Source organism: Peromyscus californicus, unplaced genomic scaffold (genome assembly GCF_007827085.1).
Source record: "Peromyscus californicus insignis strain IS unplaced genomic scaffold, ASM782708v3 Scaffold_10__1_contigs__length_136768540, whole genome shotgun sequence".
Taxonomy (NCBI): domain Eukaryota; kingdom Metazoa; phylum Chordata; class Mammalia; order Rodentia; family Cricetidae; genus Peromyscus; species Peromyscus californicus.
The window spans coordinates 85,791,487-85,808,973 of record NW_026294391.1 but is presented as its reverse complement, the minus strand read 5'-3'; the positions used below and the strand labels follow the sequence as shown (position 1 = coordinate 85,808,973).

At 43.1% G+C, this 17,487-nt stretch overlaps 1 long non-coding RNA gene across 2 annotated transcripts; it reads right to left on the bottom strand.

The window, feature by feature from the left end:
• Positions 1-357: 357 nt before the first annotated feature.
• On the bottom strand, positions 358-15,621 carry LOC128108993 (uncharacterized). Of its 2 annotated transcripts, none has more exons than XR_008217629.1 (4): positions 14,007-15,621; positions 13,854-13,892; positions 13,505-13,634; positions 358-1,252 (listed from the first exon to the last, which is right to left on the bottom strand). It is a non-coding gene; the product is annotated as an uncharacterized LOC128108993 (long non-coding RNA). The 2 variants fall into 2 exon arrangements; XR_008217628.1 differs by having other exon boundaries at positions 14,946-15,617.
• Positions 15,622-17,487: the final 1,866 nt, after the last annotated feature.

The following is a 17,487-nucleotide window of genomic DNA, read 5'->3' as shown; positions in this document are numbered from 1 at the left end:
AGCAATTGGGACAACACCCAAAATAAACAAAAAGATACATACACATAAAAATTTGTATACAGATATCTGTACCATCATCATTCAGAATACTAGAAACAACCCATGTGTTTACCGTTGAATGCATGGCTAAATAAGACACAATATTATACTTTTCACAATTTATGGGATGAAGTACTAATATTTTTGATCAGGAATGAGCAGGTGAACTGAAGGAAACCAGATGCAAAAGATTAAATGCAATGAGCTAGGATGTAGCTCGCTTGATAGATTGTTTGCCCAAGTCCTGGGTTTGATTTTGAGTCCCTACTAATCTGGGTGTAGTGGTATATAGCTGTAACTCCAGTACTCACTACGATCAGGAGGAGTTCAAGGTCATATACAAGTAGATAGTGAGTTCAAGGCTAGCCTGGGTTACAATGAGACCTGTCTCAAAAAAGTAAAAATAAAAAGGAAGACTAAATGTTGTGTAATTCCATTCTTATGCAATGACTGAAATGGCAACTGTAAAGACATGAAGAATATTTGTGGTTCCTAAGTTGAGGGAGGGAATTGGGGTTTAACTGAACGGAGGCAGGATGGAACATCGGAGGGTGATGGAAACATCTAAACCTCAGTTGCACCACTCTGTTTATTACTATAAGTCATCACATTGTATCTTTCAAATGGGTAGATTTTATTGTATGCAAGTTATAGGAAAGCTGTTAGAACATAATATTGGCCTGACGTCCACCATACCAAAGCACTGTCATATAATGTTGTTGCTGAACATTTTATGTAAAAATGAATATTTGAAAATCAACTATGTCACAAGTGGTAGCTATCCTGAAACCCCTCTGACTGTATATCTGTGTAATTCTACACAATAATCATGTTTCCACTCCCTACCACAGGTGCTAACTTTAGGCTCCTTTTTGTAGATAAATAAATAAATGCCAGTATACATCTCACCACTTCCACACCTTCCAACTACAGCAATGGCAGAGAGTGGGTTTCATACAGAATCTAGGACCATCCCTCTTTGTCTTCAAGGAGTCCAAATGACACGACCTTTTTTAGTGTCGGTATGGCAGTGCCAACCTCAGCGTAAATAGGTGTACACCCTTACACCACCAGTTTTCCTTGCACAAAGTCACTCTCAGGGCAGTGTGAGGGATGCTGGTAAAGCCCTGGTCATAGGACTGCCGTGCTCAGCATTCTCGTCCTCCTTTTCCAGGCTCACATTGGGAAAGGAATTCAAACAGGACACAAAACCCTGAAACAGAAAAGGAAGAAGAGGGAGTGGGTGCCACGACTCCCCTCCCCCAACCACCACACTTTCTCTTACGCACAGATATACGTACACCAGACAGGCTCTTTAGAATACTGTAATTTTCTAAGCTAGTTTGCTGGGCACAAACAAGGCACACTCACTTCATTTTGCAAATGGTCACATGGACTTGCTCCTAAACTGTTCCCGTTAGCAGTATACAGACCCTGAAAATGCTCCTCATACAAGGCTTATGACAGGGAATATCAGAATACACCAAGCAACATGGTGTTCTTAAAATGTACTGTGTTAATTCCATAGGCAGAGGTTTTGGAGACAGCAAAACCAAGTTGTAATGAAAACAAGGATGCAAGACTATTTCTTCACTATCTGATGTTCAATCATTTCAAATATATGATGAAACAAGTGCATTCACACAGCAATGTTGTGAAAATGGGTAAGAGTGCTTTGCATTAACAGAAATTCACATATATTCAAATATATGTGAGAGTCAGTAGCAGGGTATTACAGATATTGTTATTTGTCACACAAAACCAGTAAAGGCACTAAATTTTATCACTAGTATACTAATGAGTAAATTTTGGAACATCCACACCGTGAAACACTCAACCAGCAAAAAATAATGTGATATTTTCTTGAAAATTAGTTTTTTTCCAGAAAATTATTTTATTATTATTTTTTATTTTTCTCTCATACATTCACCCTGAGCAAAGTTTCCCCTCCCTCCACTGCTCCCACTCCCTCCTCCCACCTCCCCTTTCCTCCAGATCCATTCTTCCTCTGTTTCCCTTTTTATAAGAAAGAGCAAGCCTCTCCAGGGATATCCACCCAACATGGCCTAACAAAGTTACTATAAGACTAGGCACAAACCCTCATATCAAGGCTGGTAGAGGCAACCAGATAGGAAGACTAGGGTTCCAAGCACAGGCAAAAGAGTCAGAAACACCCCCACTCTCATTATTGGGAGTCCCACAAGAACACCCAGCTACACAACCATAACATATATGCAGAGGACCTAGCACAGTCCCATACAGGGTCTGTGTTTGTCGATTCAGTTTCTGTGATTCCCTGTGAGCCCTGCTTAGTTAATTTTGTGGGCCGTGTTCTTGTGGTGTCCTCTATCCCTCTGGCTCCTATAACCCTTCCTCCCCCGTTCCTGCGGGGTTTCCTGGCTCCACCTAATGTTTGGCTGTGGGTCTCTGCATCTCTCTGTTCCCATCAGTTTTTGGATGATGCCCCTCTGATGACAATTGGGCTAGGCACTGATCTATAAGTATAGCAGACTATCATTAGGAATCATTTCATTGACTTCATTTGAAAATTAGTTTAAAATGTTATAGAAATTATTGCTCTAGACAGGTACAGTGGTGTATACATGTAAATTCCAGTATTCAGAGAGCACTGAGACAGAGGGATTCAATGCATCCTGTGCTACATAATGAATTCCAGACCAATGTAGACTGCACAGGAAGATTCTGCCAGGAGAGGGGAGGGGGAGGGAGAAAAAGGCATTAGGAAGAGGAAGAGGGGAGGGGTGGGATGGGAGGAGAGAGAGGGGAATGTGGAATTGAGGAGAGAAGAGAAATCAGAGAGAGGAGAAAGGAGAGACAAGGGAAAACAGTAAGGCAGTATTTATCCAGAAAATTCAAAGCATAAAATATTTTATTTCACATAAAATTTTCTCTTCATGATTGCTTCTCTGCTCTGCTCCACTAAGGGAGTTTCCCAGCAGAGATGTCCATTGCTTCTCTGCTCTGGTGAAAGTTGTTACTTCTTTGCTTCACTCTGCTAAGGGGGAAACTCCTGCAGAAATGTAGTAGTCTGCTCCTACTCCAGGGAAAGGCATTTCTCAGTAGAGGTGTCCATTGCTTCTCTGCTCTGCTCCACTCCAGCTAAACAAGGTCTCACCCAAAACTCATTCAAGAGATTAATTGGGAAGGAGGAATCCAGAAGAGTGGCTGCCTCTGCCAGGGTGAAAAAAGGCAGCTGAACAGGTACAGGGCTTATATTGAGCTTCTTAGGGGCAGAGTTTTTCCAGGGTGAAGATTTTCAGGGTGGGAATTGGTCAGATTTCAATCTGGTTGGTTTTCCTGCTCAGGGATTGGTTGGTTTTTCTGCTGAGTTGGTCAGGGACAAAGTGTGTTTCTTTGGCTCTGGTTTCAGGGCCAAAGTGTGTTTCTTTCACTAGCTCTGGTTTCAGTGCCAGGGTAGGTTTCTTTAGCTCTGGTTTCAGGATCAGGGTGTGTTTCTTTGGCTGGCCCTTTTACCCTACAATGATTATAGGCCAGACCTTCTGTCAGGTGGCCCATAGTATCTCTGTATACTAGGACTGTCCCCTATCTAACTAGGTTTCTCAAAACGCGGAAGATGGGTTGGCCACAGCCACTCCTTTCTACCTTCCTGCTCAGTGGTGTTCAAGCTGCAGATCAGAATTCTATCACAAAGTGGCACAAGCTCACCCCCATGACCAAAGGTGTCTTACATGCCAGGCGGTGGTGGCGCATGCCTTTAATCCCAGCACTCGGGAGGCAGAGCCAGGTGGATCTCTGTGAGTTCGAGGCCAGCCTGGGCTACAAATCGAGTCCCAGAACAGGCGCCAAAGCTACACAGAGAAACCCTGTCTTGAAAAAAAACCAAAAAAAAAAAAAAAAAAAAAAAAAAAAAAGCTTACACATTGAGCAGGAGAATAGATTTTTCCCATCTTTAAAAGTAGCTTACACAAAATGATTCTAACTCCATCTAAAAAATGCCAGTGTGGAAGAATATTGTAAAAACACATCACGAAACACCAGCTAGCTCTCATGCAACTTGGGAACCAGTCCCAAGCAGGCACAGGGCAGCCCAACGATCCTGACTGACAGAGAACTGGGCGCCAGAGTGGGGTCTGGTTAGCTGTTCCATAGCATCCTGAAGAGGAGGTGGCACAGGACAGAGTGGGGGAAAAGTCTAGAAAACCCTGTACAAGGGTGCTTGCTGAGGGCCGTGGGAGTATACAGCAGGTGACAACTAGTGTTTGACAAGTCGACCGACCAGATGTATAAACTCCCCGATGGGGAGCTCCACCTGGCAAAGCCGTGGGGTCACTGGCTGTGGAAACAGGTTGTTTTCTGTTTGTGACTTTCTCAGGTGCCACTGTTATGCCTCCCTAATAAGAACAGCTGTGGGTGCTTCCCACAGCCCTTTAGCAGTGTGTTTTTCATCTCTGGGCACACATTTAGCTGTGGATTTCTGTTTAAGCTGTATAATTCTGATGAACAGAAATATTACCAGAATATTCTTCTATATTGACACAGAAAAGTAACAGTATTCATCTGTCTCAAAGACAGTCCTTTACATATTTTGCAAAGACCTTAGAACTAGTCCAAAACAGACTAAGCTGCCTCTACAGCGAACCACAAAGACTAATTCCCAGGTGTTGTCTATTGCTAAATCAAAGCCAGGCTGTTTACATCAAGACATAGTCCTTGCAGTAGCTCCCTTTCTGCACGTACCCTGACCGCTCAAGATTCAGCCAATTATTTATTGTCTGGGACCCCTCACCAACTTAGAGCTACATGCATGGGTCATTGTGACATTACTAGCCTAAAAGAAACTACCTGACTTATCCTGTGTTTTGAGAATGGGTAGGGCCCTGAAAATGTAACTTATAGTTGTCCAGAATTTAGCTGTGGGACAGAGCAGGAGTGATGTAGAGAGAGGGGCTGAGGAACAGCAGCAGCAGAGAGAGAGAGAGACAGAGAGACAGAGAGACAGAGAGACAGAGAGAGAGACAGAGAGAGACAGAGGAGGAAAGGTGTAGAGAGAGAGATGTGGAGGCAGTGAAAGTGAATTATAAAAGCTGCTGAGTGGAGAATGAGAAGGGATGAAGAGCTGATTAGGAAGCTGTAAAGAGAGATTTTTCAGAGAGATTTTTCAAGATGAAGTAAAGAGGAAGTTACCATCAGAAAGCACCCGTGCTTATTTCCCCCCTCAGATAGACAAGGTCTAGCCCCCAGATAAGAATTTGTCCTAAACCCTCGCTACTCTGAGGTCTTCTTTTTGCTACCCTGGAGCAGATTGGGAGCTGGCCTCTCGGTCTGTGATAGGTGTGGTGATGGAAAATGAACACCCTGCTCTTCAGAGTATGCACATCTTAATTTACACAGAATACAGCCAAGATAGATCAGAGAATGCCGGGGAGATTTGAGTCGATAGTAAATGAGTTTTAACACACAATGACATTTCCAACTAAGACTCTTAGCACAACATACCCTGTCACCACATCTATTTCTCTGCAAAATGTCCACCCTTTCAATTAAAATGCATAGCTGGTACCGCTTGGATGCCACCTCCTGGTCAAAGTGAAGACTGCAGTTGTATTGGATCACACGGTCACAGCCGTGGAAGAGGGGAACTTTAACTTCTTACTGGGGTTTATGGGATCAAACCTCTTAAGCTTGGGGACTTTTACAGTTCTGTTTCTGCTGTTTTCCTGGGATATAAACAATCACATTTTATGACATTTCTAAACCTGAGACTGAAAGTTAGTTCTGGTCTGAACCAAAGATAGAGTTGCAACTGGGGGCTATTTTTGAGGTGGTGGAGGCTGGGTACAGTGGCTCAAAGCCTGTAATAGCTTATGAGTGCTTATGAGACTGAGGCCTGATTGATTCAAGTTTAAGGCTGGTATAGGCTACATATTGAGTTCCAAGCCAGTCTGGACTACAGAGTAAGACCCTGCCTTAAAAACAAACAAAGAACAAAAACTGGGTTGGCAGAATTAGAAACACATAGGCCCACATACACAGAGAGTCCATTTTTTTTCCACTTCCTTCATTTCCCCCATGAAACTGAATAAATACTATTATAGAAGCATTGTCAGTTTGGGCAAACACAGTTTCTGTTTCACATTCTACAAATTCATTGTATCCTGAGTACAAATTCCAAACGCTATGAAAGCACATTTACTATTTGAAATAAATATGCATATCTTGACCTAAAGGTTTCTGTCCCTGTAGGTGAGCTGTATATAATCATGCACACCTACAAACTTCCAAAAGCAGAGTCACAGTAATCAGTGTCACATGCACCTTGCCTTTCCCAGTTCTCAGAAAAATGGCAAGGAAACAAGTACATTTGCGATAATTAATTCCTATGACTGGCACATTTCAACACCTCAGTCAAATCTATATGGTTAGACTGGCCATTTTGAAGCCATGCAGCTTCACTTAGTGTTTTATACTTTCTCTATCAATTACAATTTTATGACTATATTTTCTTTTTCTTTTTTTCTTTTTGTTTTTTTGAGATAGAGTTTTATTGTGTTGTGAAGCCCTGGCTATCCCAGACCTCACTCAGTAGACAAGGATGGCCTTGAACTCATAGAGTTTGCCTGCCTCTGCCTCCCAAGCACTGGCATTAAAGGTGTGAGCCACTACTGCCAGCTATGATTATAATTCTGTCATTCCTTGTCACTTAATATTTCCCGCATTTGGTCTCTTTCCTAAATGTTATACTATAACCATGTTTACACCTGTCTACATCTATACATGCATATATTATAGGCCAGTCTTCATAAGAGGGAGAATGTGATTTTTTCTTTCTTAAAGTCATATTGCTTAATATTATATTTTACAGCTCCACTAATTTTCCTGCAAATTTCATTTCTATTTCTAGCTGAATAACATTACAACGTGTATGTGTACGATTTTCATTATCTGCTCATCTGTTGATGGACATATAGGTTGTTTCCACTGCCTTGCTACATAAACAGAGCAGCAATAAGCATGGCTGTGCAAATATCTGTGAGTGAGGATATGAAGTTCTTTGGGTATATGTCCAGGAGTGGAATAGCTGGATCATATAATAGTTAAATGTTTAAGGAACTTCCAAACTGCTTTCCATAGTGGCTGCATTAACTTGCACCTCCACCAGCACTGACTAAGGGTTCTTCTTTCCACAGCCTTTGCAATAAATATTTGTTGTCAGATTTCTTGATAACAGCCATTTGGACTGGGGTGACGTGGGATCTCAAAGGTTTTTGTTTTGTTTTGTTTTGTTTTGTTTTGTTTTGTTTTGTTGAGAAAAGGTTTCTCTGTGTAGCTCTGGCTGTCCTAGAACTTGCTCTGTAGCCCAGGTTGGCCTCAAACTCAGAGATCTGCCCATCTCTGCCTCCCAGGTCCTGGGATTAAAGGTATGTGCCACCTGCAGGGATTAAAGGCATGTGCCACCTGCAGGGATTAAAGGCATGTGCCACCACTGCCCGTCTCAAAGCACTTTTTTTTTTTTGTTTTTTTGAGACAGGGTTTCTCTGTGTAGCTTTGCGCCTTTCCTGGGACTCACTTGGTAGCCCAGGCTGGCCTCGAACTCACAGAGATCCGCCTGGCTCTGCCTCCCGAGTGCTGGGATTAAAGGCGTGCGCCACCACCGCCCGGCCTCAAAGCACTTTTTATTTACTCCATTTATTTATTTTTTTGAGATAGGGACTTACTTTGTAGCTCTGGTTGGCTTAGAAACCACTATGTAGACCAGGCTAACATCAAACTCCTGCCTCTGCCTTCTGAGTGCTGGACCTAAAGGTACTCACTACCATGCCTGACTCGAAGTAGTTTTAATTTGCATTTTTCTCATGACTAGGGATGTCAAACTGGCCATTTATGTTTAAAATAGTTACTGGCCATTTATATTTTTTTCTTTTGAAAAGTGTCTATTCATCTCATTAGCCCATTTGTCTATTGGCAGTTTTATTTATTTGGTGTTTAAATTCTGTAGATCTTTGTTAAATTCTGGATATTAGCCCCCATTAGAAATATAGCTGGTAATGCCCAACAGTCCAATTAAGAAATGGGCTATAGAACTAAACAGAGAATTCTCAATAGAGGAAACTCAAATGGCTGAAAGACATTTAAGGAATTGCTCAACATCCCTAATCATCAGGGAAATGCAAATCAAAACAACTCTCAGATACCACTTTACGCCTGTCAGAATGGCTAAGATCAAAAACACTGAAGACACCTTATGCTGGAGAGGATGTGGAGCTAGGGGAACTCTCCTCCACTGCTGGTGGGAATGCAAGCTTGTACAACCACTTTGGAAATCAATATGGTGCTTTCTTAGAAAATTGGGAATCCATCTCCCCCAATATCCAGCTATACCACTCTTGGACATATACCCAAGGAATGCTCAATCATACCACAAGAGCACTTGTTCAGCTATGTTCATATCAGCATTGTTTGTAATAGCCAGAACATGGAAACAACCTAAATGCCCTTCAACGGAAGAATGGATAAATAAAATGTGGTACATATACACAATGGAATACTACTCAGCAGAGAAAAACAATGGCATCATGAGGTTTGCAGACAAATGGATGCATCTAGAAAAAATCATCCTGAGTGAGGTAACCCAGACTCAGAAAGACAAACATGGTATGTACTCACTCATAGGAGGATACTAGATGTGGAACAAGGATGACTGGACTGCTACTCACATCACCAGGGAGACTACCTGGAAAACAGGACCCCAAGAAAGACACAAGGATCGCCCAATGACAGAGAAATGGAAGAGATCTACATGAACAGCCTGGACATGAGTGGGGGTAGTGAAGGGTGAGGGTCGAGGGAAAAAGAGCTTGGGGGAGCGGGAGATCCCAGCTGGATCAAGAACAGAGAGGGAGAACAAGGAATAGGAGACCATGGTAAATGAAGACCACATGAGAATAGGAAGAAGCAAAGTGCTAGAGAGGCCCACAGAAATCCACAAAGATACCCACACAACAGACTGCTGACAATGATTGAGAGACAGCCCGAACTGACCTACTCTGGTGATGGGATGGCCAAACACCCTAATTGTCATGCTAGAAACCCCATCCAACTACTGAGGGATCTGGATGCAGAGATCCATGGCTAGGCCCCGGGTGGATCTCTGGGAGTCCAATTAGCGAGAATGAGGAGGGTTTATATGAGCGAGAATTGTTGAGACCAAGGTTGGATAAAGCACAGGGACAAATAGCCAAACAAATGGAAACACATGAACTATGAACCAATGGCTGAGGGGTCCCCAACTGGATCAGGCCCTCTGAATGGGTGAGACAGTTGATTGGCTTGATCTGTTTGGGAGGCATCCAGGCAGTGGGACCGGGTCCTGTGTTCATTGCATGAGTTGGCTGTTTGAAACCTGGGGCCTATGCAGGATCGCTTGGCTCGGCCTGGGAGGAGGGGACTGGACCTATCTGGACTGAGTCTACCAGGTTGATCTCAGTCCTCGGGGGAGTCTTTGCCCTGGAGGAGGTGGGAATAGGGGGTGGGCTAGGGGGAAGGTGAGGGGGGCGGGAGGGGGGAGAACAAGGGAATCCGTGGCTGATATGTAGAATTGAACTGTATTGCAAAAGAAAAAAAAAGAAATATAGCTGGTAAAGATTTTCTCATTTTGTGTACTGCCTGTCTGCTGTGCTGATACTTTCCTTTTCTGTACCGAAACTTTTTCAATCCATGTATTTCCCATCTGATGATACTTGGGGGTGAGTTAATGTGCTACTAAAGTTCCGTTTAGAAATTTCTTGCCCACCCAGTGTCTTGACAAATAGTCTCTATATTTTCCTCTAGAATTTTCAACATTGGAGGTTTTAAATTAAGGTTTTTGATCCATTTCAACTGATTTTTGTATAAGGAGAAGGATATGGGAATACTATTCTTCTGTTCGTGGATTTCCAGTTTTTTCCCAAAGCATGTTTGTAGCTGAAGTTTTTTTGTGTCCCGGCCTGCCGGCAGTCGGGACAAATCTCTCCCACTCGTGTCCCCCAAGTAAACACAGAGACTTATATTATTTATAAACTGTATGGCCATGGCAGGCTTCTTGCTATCTGTTCTTATATCTTAAATTAACCCATTTGTATAAATCTATACTTTGCCACGTGGCTCGTGGCTTACTGGTATCTTACATCATGCTTCTCCCCATGGTGGTTGGCCGTGTCTCCTTTCCTTCCACCTCCCAGCATTCTCCTCTTCCTTCTCTAGCCTACACTATCCTTTTTCAGTTCCCCCAATATTAGGGCAGCTTCCATATGTCCTAATTAAGTGGCCAAAGCTTGGCTTTTGTGGCTTCATGAATGGCAGGCATGTGCTGTACCACTGAGTTATTTCCCCAGCCCTAGACATTTTTCCAGAGAGGATGTACAAATGGCCAAGAAGCATATAAAAATGTAAAAATGTGCAACACCATTAAGCATTAGGTGAATTAAAATAAAATAAAATCCAGATACCACCTTATATTTGCTATGATAGTTATTATCAAGAAATAAAAGATATCAATCAGGCTGGAAAGATGACTTAGCAGTTAAGAGCACTGACTGGTCTTCCAGAAGATCCAGGTTCAATTCCCAGCACCCACATGGCAGCTCACACCTGTCTGTAACTCCAGTTCCAGGGGATCTGACACCCATGGCAAAGCACCAGTGCACATAAAAATTGTTAAAAAATAAAACATACCAAATATTGGCAAGGATGTAGGGAAAACAGAACCCTATATACTGTTGGTGGAAATGTAGATTGATACAGGCACTAGAAAGGACAGTATAGTAGTTCCTCAAATATTTAAAATAGAACTACCTTGTGGTCCAGCAATCAATTCCTCTTTTGACACAAACTAAAAGGATAGAACTACAGCATCATTTATCAAAACATTATTCACAAGCCAGGTGTGGTGGCACATTCCTTTAATCCCAGCACTCAGGAGACAGAGGCAGGTGGATTTCTGTAAATTCAAGGCCAGCCTGGTCTATAGAGCAAGTTCCAGGACAGCCAGGGCTACACAGAGAAACACTGTCTCAAAAAACAAAACAAAACAAAAAAACCAAAAAAAAAAAAAACCAGACAAACAAAAAACCAAGCCTCAACCAAAACAAAACAAAAAGCAAACAAACAAACAAAATAAGTTAAAAGCTTAATTGTTTTTTTTTTCCCTGAGACAGGGTTTCTCCGTGTAGCCCCTGGCTGTCCTGGGACTTGCTCTGTAGACCAGGCTGGCCTCAAACTCACAGAGATCTGCCTGCCTAAAGACACTACCACCTCACTAAGCTTCTAATTTGTTAAATGAGGAAGTATGTAATATTTTTTAGAATAATTCATAAAATAGTATGAACAAGAGAACCAATTTTGGTTTAAAATTTTCTTTGAACATTAAAAAAGTAAACAAAAGATTCATTGGGTACTGACATCATGTACTTTGTTCACTGACCATCTGCTTTCCCTGCTCTGTTCCCTCCTTCATAGTATTAGATGATTCCACTGCAGACATGAGCTCTCGTAGAAAGCATTCCACAATGATGCCAAGAACCCCCCACCCCTGTCAAGGCTGGCCACATTTCCCTGCTCCTGCACCCCATCAATCACCCCCACTGCTGCTGCAATACACAGCTGCACAGACCATTTTCCCTGAATCATGCTTTGAACTCAGAAGCAAACTGTTGCATAGCAAAATAAGCTGAGAACCAAAAATCGTTCCCAGAAGAAAAAGTGGGCTCAGGTAATGCCAATGCTATTGGAAAAGTGGATGAAATCTTATCTCCAAACCACACAAGTATCCCATCTCCTCTTTCTTTCTTTCTTTTTTTTTTGGTTTCTCTATATAGCTTTGCACCTTTCCTGGAACTCACTCTGTAGCCCAGGCTGGCCTTGAACTCACAGAGATCCGCCTGCCTCTGCCTCCTGAGTGCTGGGATTAAAGGCATGAGCCACCACCGCCCGGCTCCATCTCCTCTTTCTACTAATGTCCTCCATCCTGTGCACCTAACCCTATGTGCTCAGCACTATCCTGGAAAAACTTGACAGCTCACTGATTCCTCCATTTCATAAGCACCCCAAGATCTCATTCACAGAAAGGGGTTGCTTTTGCAAAGTGTTTGTGATCCGCACACATAGAATGGTGTTCCATCTTCAGGATCACCCTGTAAAAGCATGGAATCAATTCTACTTTCCTCACTGAACAAGAAACTTTTTCCAAGATGGTGAGAAGCTTTCTGACAGCTATAGCTTGCAGTAATTCAGGAGGGCACAAAGGTGGGATTCCATAGTCCTGGCTTCTAGTTCCAGCTTTTGAAATTACCCCAAAGTGTTCCCAGACCAGTATCTCAGCCAGTGAGTTGATGGTCCAGGCATTCATTTACCACTGTGTGGGTCTTGCTTTAAAAGCCATCTGCCGCCCTTCTTGCTGTCTCCCCTGTCTTTTTCTAAGCTATAGGAGACTATCCTGTCCTCTGTCAGGGGAGTCTTAAAACTGGACCACACATAGCATTCAAAGGAGTCAACTCTCTCTCATTACCACACTTAACCTGCCTGTGGGAGGAAAGCTGTACTGCTGTCCATGTTCACAATATCAGGAACCAGTATCATAAGCACACAGACATGACTGTGTCATCCTGACAGGGATCCCAGATAGCTCTGATGAGGGAAAGCATGCCATTTTTATTGCTGGTCACCACTGCTATAATTGCCTCATCTGGTTTTGAACCACTGTGTTCACTTATTTCTTACCTCAAAGTCCCTTTCATCTCAGAATTTTCCAATAAGCCAGCAGTCTCCTAGCATTCCTCCTTATACCTAATTCTCAGAAAGCACATACATTCAGAGCCACATATGAACAAATCTATTTTAAAATTTTCTTTGCATATAAAAGAATAAACATGTTTCATTTGGTGCTGACATCATGCATTTTACTCACTGACTCTCTGCTTCACCTGCTGTTCCCTCCCTTATAGTATTAGATGATATGATCACATGGCAGACATGAGCTCTTCCAGAAAGTGTTCCATAAAGACAGCAAGAACACCACCTCTTTCCCTCCTCCACAGCCATGCCCTCATAGGAAAGCCCAAAGGGGAGGTTTAAGAAAGAAACAAACACTGTGATCCTAAGTCAGATGAGTCAGTTATGTGAATTGTGAGCAGGGATGGCTCTATAGCTCTCTTCACATGGGAAGGTTGAAGGTGCTTGTGGGAAAGGATTGGGTCCTTTCAAAAGCACATGTGGTCTATTTTTAAGAATCCACTGGCAGAGAACAGAGCCATCTCCTACAGCTGAGAAGAGCCCAGGAAGAGTAGCTAAGTGAGTTCTTCTGAATACAAGAACCATACATCGGTAAATGAGGACCTAGACCATCAACTCACTGGGTGAAATACTGGCCTGGGACATTTAGAGCACTAAATTTACATGACATTTCAGAGCACATATTAGTCCACAGAAAACAATGCAAGAAGCGACATACAGACATCTCTAGGAGCCTCAACTGGATCCAGTGGATAGTGTCCTGTTAAGAACTGGGCATCCCTGGGTGTCGTAGTGCAGCTCTATATTCCCAGAACTCAGGAGCCATGGGTAGCAGGATCAATACCAGCCTGCAGCAAAAATAAATTGAATCAAAATAAAATCGTAAAAGAAGATAAAAAATATGGCAACACCAGACATAACAACCCACACCTGTGATCCTACTAATATGGGAGACTGAGGCAATATGACCACAAGTTTGAAGTCAACACGGGAAACTAATAAAATTCGGTCTCAAGTATACCTGAGAAGAGGTTGGGGGGATCATAGCTCAGTGGTAGAACACTTACCTAGCAAGTGCAAGGCCCTAGGCTCAATTCCCAGTACCACTAAAACAAAAAGATAGAATCAATTATTTTTGTCATTCCTGAAACTTGGTGGCAGAAACAAATACTAGGAGCCTAATTCCATTTAATAAGATACTTTGTATCCTTCTGATTTACCTTTATGTTAATCATACTGTGGCAGGAGAATAGAGGTTTGGAGAAAGCTACCTCAAGACTAGCACACAAAGAAAGCCTTTTGACAGAGAAAGACCGCAAGCCCTTCTTCTGAGCTTCATTGAACAAACAGAGCACACGGCAAAAGGTCAGCGTTCCAATCAGATAGGAGAGCAGGGTGCAATGTAAATATGCCACAAAGGGTCACATGGCTTCATGCTCCAGCACTTTTGGGGCTCTACCTGCAGCTCACTAGCTCATCCTCATTCTTGTGTTTTTCCTTTGTAATAAATAATCTCCATTTCTGCTTCTAACTTTATGTCCCTGGTCGAATTCATCAGCCTTGGAACAAGAACTAGTATTTCAGCAGGTGCCTCTGGACTCAGATCTACTACTATCACAACAGAAATCTATTTTTCTTTTGAGCTCTTAAAGTACAATAGAGGAACCAGACTGGTAGATCTGCAAGGTTAATGACCACCAGAGAGTACACTTTCAATGGGGCAGCTAAGGGAAAATGTTATTGAATGAAATAACAATGGGTCAAAAGCGTGGCCTTATTGTCTAGATCAAAGCTCCTCTGTTGGTCATTATTATAACCTATTATTTATTGGTCATGGTATCTTAGGTGAGAAGGCAATACCGTCAATTTCAAAAAAACGTAATTCTTACTAATAATACACTACTTTGTGCTACAAAATATTTCTCTTCTCACTAGCACACTAGAGGTAGGTACTGCTAATATACCCATTGTTCAGAAGAGGAAGCCAGAGAATTGCAATCTTATTTATTTACAAAATGCATGGTCAGAACAAGGGTGAGTGGAGATTCCAACCCAGAAATTATGTTTCCGTAAATGCCCTGCGCGCCAGGCATGCAGTGAGTTAGGCATGGAACACAAAATACAGAACATTAAAAATTACAAATTCAAGGCAAACACACCAAAAACGGCACACCGAGGACCGGAATTGGTCCAGCAGCTTATATGAGTCACGATAAACTATTCACACAAGAAAATGAGTTCCCACTTCAGAATGATTGATAACCTTGTGAGTCAACCTCGAACAAAAGAGAAAGAGGCAGGTCAGGCATTGTATGTGTTTTGGCATAATAGACGCCGGGCTTCAAGAATGAACTGGCCTGCCAATGCCCAACAACTCCCGGGGTCAAACCCTGGTTGGAGGTTGGAGCCGGCTGGGGATGCTTGCTGTGTGTTACTGTGTCCGGTGTGGTCCCGGAAAGATGCGGCGAGATTCTGGATGGCTGCGACCTTCGCAGAGGCGTCTGGGACTAAGCTGGTGTAGCTACTGCCACCGCCGCCGCTGCTCCCGGAGGCCGGAGGGGAGAGGGCTAACGGGGGAAATCACAGTGCGTTTTCCTGGCTCAAAACCAGAAAGAGGAAAAAAAGGGGAAAGGGTAGCTACTAGCGGCGTGGAGACAGGAGACTGGAAATGGGTACGGACCACGAGGAAAAGGGAGTAAGAATAGGGCTGAACTGCAGGCGACCACTGATGACGTCGGGGGGGCAGGGGCTTGTCGCTGTTTCCGGTGTGTTGGGGACTGGATTGATGGTCTTTTATTTGTGGCGGGCGAAGGACGGCATCTAGGATTGGAAAAGATGCTTGCAAGAAACGTGTTGCCTAACACACACACACACACACACACACACACACACACACACACACACACACACACACACACACACACACACACACACACACACACATCTCTGTCTCTCACATACACACCACACACGCGTACCCTCGCGGGTCTCTAGTAGTGGATTTTCTTGGTCCCTAGGTTCGGATTCAGCTCCTGGTGGGATCACTGTTTGGCACTGAAGATAACTGCCATTCCTGCTGTGTTTTGGGGATTGCATTAGAGGTTCGTTTTACCGTTTACATCCTGCCTGTTGCCATCAATCCTGCAAACAGGTTTTGACAACACAAGGGCTTAGTGATGCTACCCAGAGAAAAGAGTCAGCGATCAGCCTTCCCTAATGTAAGGCTTTAACATTTTTTTAGGAGGAAAGAAGGGCAAAACTTTCTTCTGCAGGCAATTCCCCCTGGCACATTTCCACCCTGTTTTAGCTCCAGGTGCAACAGCTATTTGGGGAGATGAGTAGCACATGTGATCCAAACTAGTGCGTTCTATAGAAAGGAAGAACTTATTCGGGAGAATCAGCCTTACTCTTTGTGAACAGCAGTGCGGCATGCATGGGTTTTGCTGGCTTGAGTATTTGATAGGTATGTGTACCAATTCTTTGTTATTTCTAGCCAACACAATACACAGCAGGAAATCTGGCACCTATCAGAAAACTTAAGCAAACATTAAAAAACCCCAACCTGCCGGGCGGTGGTGGCGCACGCCTTTAATCCCAGCACTTGGGAGGCAGAGGCAGGCGGATCTCTGTGAGTTCGAGGCCAGCCTGGTCTACAGCGCGAGATCCAGGAAAGGCGCAAAGCTACACAGAGAAACCCTGTCTCGAAAAACCAAAAAAAAAAAAAAAAAAAAAAAAAAAAAAAAAACCCCAACCTTTTCCTCATTAAAAATGTTATTAAAGTGTATAGGTGTTTTGCCTGCATGTAGCTCTGTACAATACATCCATGCAGTGCCCACAGTGGCCAAAGAGGGCGTCGGATCCCCTGGGAATGGAGTCGCAGACTGTTGTGAACTGCTGTCTCATTGCTGGGAATTCAATCAGGGTATTCTGGAAGTGCCCTGAACCGCTGGGCCATCTCTCCAGCCCCACCAAGTAAACTTAGTGCTTTAGAACCATCCAAACTGTTGCTTTGTTAATCGAGAAACAATATAGCATGTAATACAAGTCAGTAGTTTTCAGATTTCTCTGGGCATGCCAATCATCTGGAGGAAGACTTGTTAAAGCAGAGTGCTGGGTTGAATCCATAGGTTTTTTTTTTGTTTTGTTTTTTGTTTTTTGGTTTTTTTAGTTATTATGGGTTGAGCTTCAAAATGTAAAGTCTTCACAAGTACCCAGGACATGTAAACACCACTGGCACCAGGACGAGTCTCAGAGAAGTGGTGTTCTACACAGAACCTGATTTCTGTTCCAAATTACCAAGTTTTGTTTCTTCTGGACTGGGTCTGAAAACTTTCCTCCTTCCCCTCCCAGTATGCATTAACAAGAAACAAAACAACAAAAATTTATACATGCATGTAAAACTAAATCCACAGTTTTGACCAAAAGTGGGAAGAGAGAAACTCTCAGGCTGTTTACGCTTTGCTCCTAGAAATGTTACAATTTACGGAAAATATTAAATTTTGGGAAACATGTCCCTGTAGGTAGAGCTATGGACTCATATTAGCCAAAATGGGAAGTAGGTCTTTCCAATATCAGGTACTGTTGGGATGGTTCATTTTCATTCCTGACAAGACACTTCCTGAAGGAACCCTAATTCCCAGGACTCCTTACTAAATTTGGAAATTAGTTATGAAGTCTAGGCACACTCCCAAACGGATTCTG